Here is a 7,500-nt window from a genome sequence, read left to right as displayed (position 1 = left end):
ATGGTTGGTTCCAAAGACAAAAGGCCGTGCAAGGCCACCGCACCGCGGATGATTTTGCTCGTGCTGGCGCCTTTGTGTGGCCAAAGAACATGCGCGAATGCTCCTGTCGGAAGGGTTGGTGTCCTGGCCCCGTCGGGTGTCACGAATGCTCGGTTGCGAAGACCATGGGACCAAAGCCATGGCACGTCGGATGATGGCTCCAGCTGGCGCCCCGGCACTTTCTGTGGCATTGATGCTCGGTTTCAAAGACAAACGTGCGCAGGGCCAGGGGACCGCGGATGACTGCTCGTGCTGGCCTCGTTGGGCGGCATTGATGGTCGGTTGCAAAGAAAATGCGCGATTGCTCGTGTCGGGGACTGGCAAGCCAAGGCCAAGCGAGCCATGGCAACGCGGATGATGGCTCCAGCTGGCGCCCCGGCACTTTCTGTGGCATTGATGCTCGGTTTCAAAGACAAACGTGCGCAGGGCCAGGGGACCGCGGATGACTGCTCGTGCTGGCCCCGTTGGGCGGCATTGATGGTCGGTTGCAAAGAAAATGCGCGATTGCTCGTGTCGGGGCCTGGCAAGCCAAGGCCAAGCGAGCCATGGCAACGCGGATGATGGCTCCAGCTGGCGCCCCGGCACTTTCTGTGGCATTGATGCTCGGTTTCAAAGACAAACGTGCGCAGGGCCAGGGGACCGCGGATGACTGCTCGTGCTGGCCCCGTTGGGCGGCATTGATGGTGTGTTGCAGAGAGCATGTGCGATTGCAAGTGTCGGCCGGGTTTGGGTTCCCTTGGGCTTTCGGGCGCCTTGGACGCAGTCTTGCGAAGACCATGGGCACAAGGCCCCGTCCTGGCCCCTTGTTCGATTCGCTCTCGTCTTGCGCTTGCTTCCAAGGTCCTCCATGACCTTCCCCATGGCCTTGCTAGATCCCCCCCATGACGCATGACCTCTGTCCGTTGATTGGTTTTGAGTGCACACCATGCCCGGCTTGGCACCGTGTTGTCGCGTGAGTGGCATTTGGATCGTGCATGGTGGTGGGCTACCTGCCAATGCGCACAAGCCTTGCACACTAGCCTTGCGCACGAGCCTTGCACAAAAGCCTTGGACACAAGCCTTGCGCACAAGCCATGCATACAAGCCTTGCTCACAAGCCTTGGGCACTGGCCCATCGCACTAGCCTTGCACACAAGCCTTGCGAACTAGCCTTGGGCACGAGCCTTGCGCAGTAGCCTTGGGCACTAGCCTTGCACACAACCCTTGGGCACTAGCCTTGCGCACCAGCCTTGCCCACAAGCCTTGCACAGCAGCCTTGCACACTAGCCTTGCATACAAGCCTTGCACACTAGCCTTGCACCCAGGCCTTGCTCACTAGCCTTGGGCACTAGCCTTGCGCACTAGCCTTGGGCACTAGCCTTGCACACAGACCTTGGGCACGCAGGCCTTGCACGCTAGGCATGCTTGGGCAAGCAGCTCCCGCAACAAGTCGGCGGGTGTAGGCATGGTTGGGCGCAGATCCCGCATCGTCTCGTCGCGTCTGGGCGCAAACCCGTCGCGTCTCGTTGCGTCTTCAGAAGTCGTCGCTAACAGCACCTTTGGTTTCCACTGGTGGTTAGGCGGGTTGGTTGCGCAAACCCTATAGGAGGGTGGCATGCTGCGGGGCGCTGGAATGCGCAGGTTTAGGGCGTTTTTGCCCGGATAGGCACTGGAATGTGCTGGTTTTGGGCGTTTTTGCCTGGACAGGCTAAGGAATGGGCATGCTTTGGGCGTTTTTGCCCGGATAGGCACTGGAATGGGCTGGTTTTGGGCGTTTTTGCCTGGATAGGCTAAGGAATGGGGCATGCTTTGGGCGTTTTTGCCCGGGCAGGCACTGGAATGCCTGGCCTTGGCTGGGCATTGCTGGGTTGGGCTCCCTTGGCCTTTCAGGCGCCTTGGATGCTGTCTTGTGAAGACCATGGGCACAAGGCCATGGCATATAGTGAGGAATGGACCACGGTTGCCAAGGTTGCGCAAGTTTTGGGCATTTTTTGCCCGGATATGCCCAAGTATGCCCCGATAGGCCCGTTACGCCCCGGTATGAACGCGTATGCCCGGATAGACTCGGTATGCCTTGGGATACATGCGAATGCCCCGATAGGCTTGGTACGCCCCGATATGCGCACGTGTGCCCCAGTAGGGCTCGGTATGCCCCGGTATGTACGCGTGTGCCCTGATAGGCCCGGTATGCCCCGATATGCACACGTGTGCCCCAATAGGGGTCGGTATGCCCCGGTAGGTACGCGTGTGCCCCGTAGTGCACGTTTCGCAGAACTCCCCGCATGTCCCGCCCCTATATGTAATACTTACTTACTTACTTACTTTCTTTCTTGCTTGCTTGCAATGGTTGGGAGTGCCCGGCATGCCCCGCTGCAGAGACCAAGGGCGCAATGACTTGGCACCGCGGATGCCGGGACTCCGGCACTTCCCGTGGCACTGATGGTTGGTTCCAAAGACAAAAGGCCGTGCAAGGCCACCGCACCGCTGATGATTTTGCTCGTGCTGGCGCCGTTGTGTGGCCAAAGAACATGCGCGAATGCTCGTGTCGGAAGGGTTGGTGTCCTGGCCCCGTCGGGTGTCACGAATGCTCGGTTGCGAAGACCATGGGACCAAAGCCATGGCACGTCGGATGATGGCTCCAGCTGGCGCCCGGGCACTTTCTGTGGCATTGATGCTCGGTTTCAAAGACAAACGTGCGCAGGGCCAGGGGACCGCGGATGACTGCTCGTGCTGGCCTCGTTGGGCGGCATTGATGGTCGGTTGCAAAGAAAATGCGCGATTGCTCGTGTCGGGGACTGGCAAGCCAAGGCCAAGCGAGCCATGGCAACGCGGATGATGGCTCCAGCTGGCGCCCCGTCACTTTCTGTGGCATTGATGCTCGGTTTCAAAGACAAACGTGCGCAGGGCCAGGGGACCGCGGATGACTGCTCGTGCTGGCCTCGTTGGGCAGCATTGATGGTCGGTTGCAAAGAAAATGCGCGATTGCTCCTGTCGGGGACTGGCAAGCCAAGGCCAAGCGAGCCATGGCAACGCGGATGATGGCTCCAGCTGGCGCCCCGGCACTTTCTGTGGCATTGATGCTCGGTTTCAAAGACAAACGTGCGCAGGACCAGGGGACCGCGGATGACTGCTCGTGCTGGCCTCGTTGGGCGGCATTGATGGTCGGTTGCAAAGAAAATGCGCGATTGCTCGTGTCGGGGACTGGCAAGCCAAGGCCAAGCGAGCCATGGCAACGCGGATGATGGCTCCAGCTGGCGCCCCGGCACTTTCTGTGGCATTGATGCTCGGTTTCAAAGACAAACGTGCGCAGGGCCAGGGGACCGCGGATGACTGCTCGTGCTGGCCCCGTTGGGCGGCATTGATGGTGTGTTGCAGAGAGCATGTGCGATTGCAAGTGTCGGCCGGGTTTGGGTTCCCTTGGGCTTTCGGGCGCCTTGGACGCAGTCTTGCGAAGACCATGGGCACAAGGCCCCGTCCTGGCCCCTTGTTCGATTCGCTCTCGTCTTGCGCTTGCTTCCAAGGTCCTCCATGACCTTCCCCATGGCCTTGCTAGATCCCCCCCATGACGCATGACCTCTGTCCGTTGATTGGTTTTGAGTGCACACCATGCCCGGCTTGGCACCGTGTTGTCGCGTGAGTGGCATTTGGATCGTGCATGGTGGTGGGCTACCTGCCAATGCGCACAAGCCTTGCACACTAGCCTTGCGCACGAGCCTTGCACAAAAGCCTTGGACACAAGCCTTGCGCACAAGCCATGCATACAAGCCTTGCTCACAAGCCTTGGGCACTGGCCCATCGCACTAGCCTTGCACACAAGCCTTGCGAACTAGCCTTGGGCACGAGCCTTGCGCAGTAGCCTTGGGCACTAGCCTTGCACACAACCCTTGGGCACTAGCCTTGCGCACCAGCCTTGCCCACAAGCCTTGCACAGCAGCCTTGCACACTAGCCTTGCATACAAGCCTTGCACACTAGCCTTGCACCCAGGCCTTGCTCACTAGCCTTGGGCACTAGCCTTGCGCACTAGCCTTGGGCACTAGCCTTGCACACAGACCTTGGGCACGCAGGCCTTGCACGCTAGGCATGCTTGGGCAAGCAGCTCCCGCAACAAGTCGGCGGGTGTAGGCATGGTTGGGCGCAGATCCCGCATCGTCTCGTCGCGTCTGGGCGCAAACCCGTCGCGTCTCGTTGCGTCTTCAGAAGTCGTCGCTAACAGCACCTTTGGTTGCCACTGGTGGTTAGGCGGGTTGGTTGCGCAAACCCTATAGGAGGGTGGCATGCTGCGGGGCGCTGGAATGCGCAGGTTTAGGGCGTTTTTGCCCGGATAGGCACTGGAATGTGCTGGTTTTGGGCGTTTTTGCCTGGACAGGCTAAGGAATGGGCATGCTTTGGGCGTTTTTGCCCGGATAGGCACTGGAATGGGCTGGTTTTGGGCGTTTTTGCCTGGATAGGCTAAGGAATGGGGCATGCTTTGGGCGTTTTTGCCCGGGCAGGCACTGGAATGCCTGGCCTTGGCTGGGCATTGCTGGGTTGGGCTCCCTTGGCCTTTCAGGCGCCTTGGATGCTGTCTTGTGAAGACCATGGGCACAAGGCCATGGCATATAGTGAGGAATGGACCACGGTTGCCAAGGTTGCGCAAGTTTTGGGCATTTTTTGCCCGGATATGCCCAAGTATGCCCCGATAGGCCCGTTACGCCCCGGTATGAACGCGTATGCCCGGATAGACTCGGTATGCCTTGGGATACATGCGAATGCCCCGATAGGCTTGGTACGCCCCGATATGCGCCCGTGTGCCCCAGTAGGGCTCGGTATGCCCCGGTATGTACGCGTGTGCCCTGATAGGCCCGGTATGCCCCGATATGCACACGTGTGCCCCAATAGGGGTCGGTATGCCCCGGTAGGTACGCGTGTGCCCCGTAGTGCACGTTTCGCAGAACTCCCCGCATGTCCCGCCCCTATATGTAATACTTACTTACTTACTTTCTTTCTTGCTTGCTTGCTTGCTTGCAATGGTTGGGAGTGCCCGGCATGCCCCGCTGCAGAGACCAAGGGCGCAATGACTTGGCACCGCGGATGCCGGGACTCCGGCACTTCCCGTGGCACTGATGGTTGGTTCCAAAGACAAAAGGCCGTGCAAGGCCACCGCACCGCTGATGATTTTGCTCGTGCTGGCGCCGTTGTGTGGCCAAAGAACATGCGCGAATGCTCGTGTCGGAAGGGTTGGTGTCCTGGCCCCGTCGGGTGTCACGAATGCTCGGTTGCGAAGACCATGGGACCAAAGCCATGGCACGTCGGATGATGGCTCCAGCTGGCGCCCGGGCACTTTCTGTGGCATTGATGCTCGGTTTCAAAGACAAACGTGCGCAGGGCCAGGGGACCGCGGATGACTGCTCGTGCTGGCCTCGTTGGGCGGCATTGATGGTCGGTTGCAAAGAAAATGCGCGATTGCTCGTGTCGGGGACTGGCAAGCCAAGGCCAAGCGAGCCATGGCAACGCGGATGATGGCTCCAGCTGGCGCCCCGGCACTTTCTGTGGCATTGATGCTCGGTTTCAAAGACAAACGTGCGCAGGGCCAGGGGACCGCGGATGACTGCTCGTGCTGGCCTCGTTGGGCAGCATTGATGGTCGGTTGCAAAGAAAATGCGCGATTGCTCCTGTCGGGGACTGGCAAGCCAAGGCCAAGCGAGCCATGGCAACGCGGATGATGGCTCCAGCTGGCGCCCCGGCACTTTCTGTGGCATTGATGCTCGGTTTCAAAGACAAACGTGCGCAGGACCAGGGGACCGCGGATGACTGCTCGTGCTGGCCTCGTTGGGCGGCATTGATGGTCGGTTGCAAAGAAAATGCGCGATTGCTCGTGTCGGGGACTGGCAAGCCAAGGCCAAGCGAGCCATGGCAACGCGGATGATGGCTCCAGCTGGCGCCCCGGCACTTTCTGTGGCATTGATGCTCGGTTTCATAGACAAACGTGCGCAGGGCCAGGGGACTGCGGATGACTGCTCGTGCTGGCCCCGTTGGGCGGCATTGATGGTGTGTTGCAGAGAGCATGTGCGATTGCAAGTGTCGGCCGGGTTTGGGTTCCCTTGGGCTTTCGGGCGCCTTGGACGCAGTCTTGCGAAGACCATGGGCACAAGGCCCCGTCCTGGCCCCTTGTTCGATTCGCTCTCGTCTTGCGCTTGCTTCCAAGGTCCTCCATGACCTTCCCCATGGCCTTGCTAGATCCCCCCCATGACGCATGACCTCTGTCCGTTGATTGGTTTTGAGTGCACACCATGCCCGGCTTGGCACCGTGTTGTCGCTTGAGTGGCATTTGGATCGTGCATGGTGGTGGGCTACCTGCCAATGCGCACAAGCCTTGCACACTAGCCTTGCGCACGAGCCTTGCACAAAAGCCTTGGACACAAGCCTTGCGCACAAGCCATGCACACAAGCCTTGCACACAAGCCATGCATACAAGCCTTGCTCACAAGCCTTGGGCACTGGCCCATCGCACTAGCCTTGCACACAAGCCTTGCGCACTAGCCTTGGGCACGAGCCTTGCGCACTACCCTTGGGCACTAGCCTTGCACACAACCCTTGGGCACTAGCCTTGCGCACCAGCCTTGCCCACAAGCCTTGCACACCAGCCTTGCACACTAGCCTTGCATACAAGCCTTGCACACTAGCCTTGCACACAGGCCTTGCTCACTAGCCTTGGGCACTAGCCTTGCGCACTAGCCTTGGGCACTAGCCTTGCACACAGACCTTGGGCACTAGCCTTGCGCACTAGCCTTGCCCACGAGCCTTGCACACTAGCCTTGCACGCAGGCCTCGCAAGCTAGGCATGCTTGGGCGAGCAGCTCCCGCAGCAAGTCGGCGGGTGTAGGCATGGCTGGGCGCAGATCCCGCATCGTCCCGTCGCGTCTGGGCGCAAACCCGTCGCGTCTCGTTGCGTCTTCAGAAGTCGTCGCTAACAGCACCTTTGGTTGCCACTGGTGGTTAGGCGGGTTGGTTGCGCAAACCCTATAGGAGGGTGGTATGCTGCGGGGCGCTGGAATGCGCAGGTTTAGGGCGTTTTTGCCCGGATAGGCACTGGAATGTGCTGGTTTTGGGCGTTTTTGCCTGGATAGGCTAAGGAATGGGCATGCTTTGGGCGTTTTTGCCCGGATAGGCACTGGAATGGGCTGGTTTAGGGCGTTTTTGCCTGGATAGGCTAAGGAATGGGGCATGCTTTGGGCGTTTTTGCCCGGGTAGGCACTGGAATGCCTGGCCTTGGCTGGGCATTGCTGGGTTGGGCTCCCTTGGCCTTTCAGGCGCCTTGGATGCTGTCTTGTGAAGACCATGGGCACAAGGCCATGGCATATAGTGGGGAATGGACCATGGTTGCCAAGGTTAGGCAATATAGAGGGCGGTGGGCGAGTAGGCCATGGCGTCACTTGTTTGCCCGTGTTTGCTCCCTGTGTGCGTTGTTTGGTTTTGGGAGCACACCTACCTTGCTAGGCTCG

Source organism: Tasmannia lanceolata, unplaced genomic scaffold, assembly GCF_043159265.1.
Source record: "Tasmannia lanceolata isolate RefF3 unplaced genomic scaffold, GAP_Taslan_0.1 ptg000036l, whole genome shotgun sequence".
NCBI classification, from domain to species: domain Eukaryota; kingdom Viridiplantae; phylum Streptophyta; class Magnoliopsida; order Canellales; family Winteraceae; genus Tasmannia; species Tasmannia lanceolata.
The sequence above is the reverse complement of the archived record's forward strand: the minus strand, read 5'-3'. Positions refer to the sequence as shown.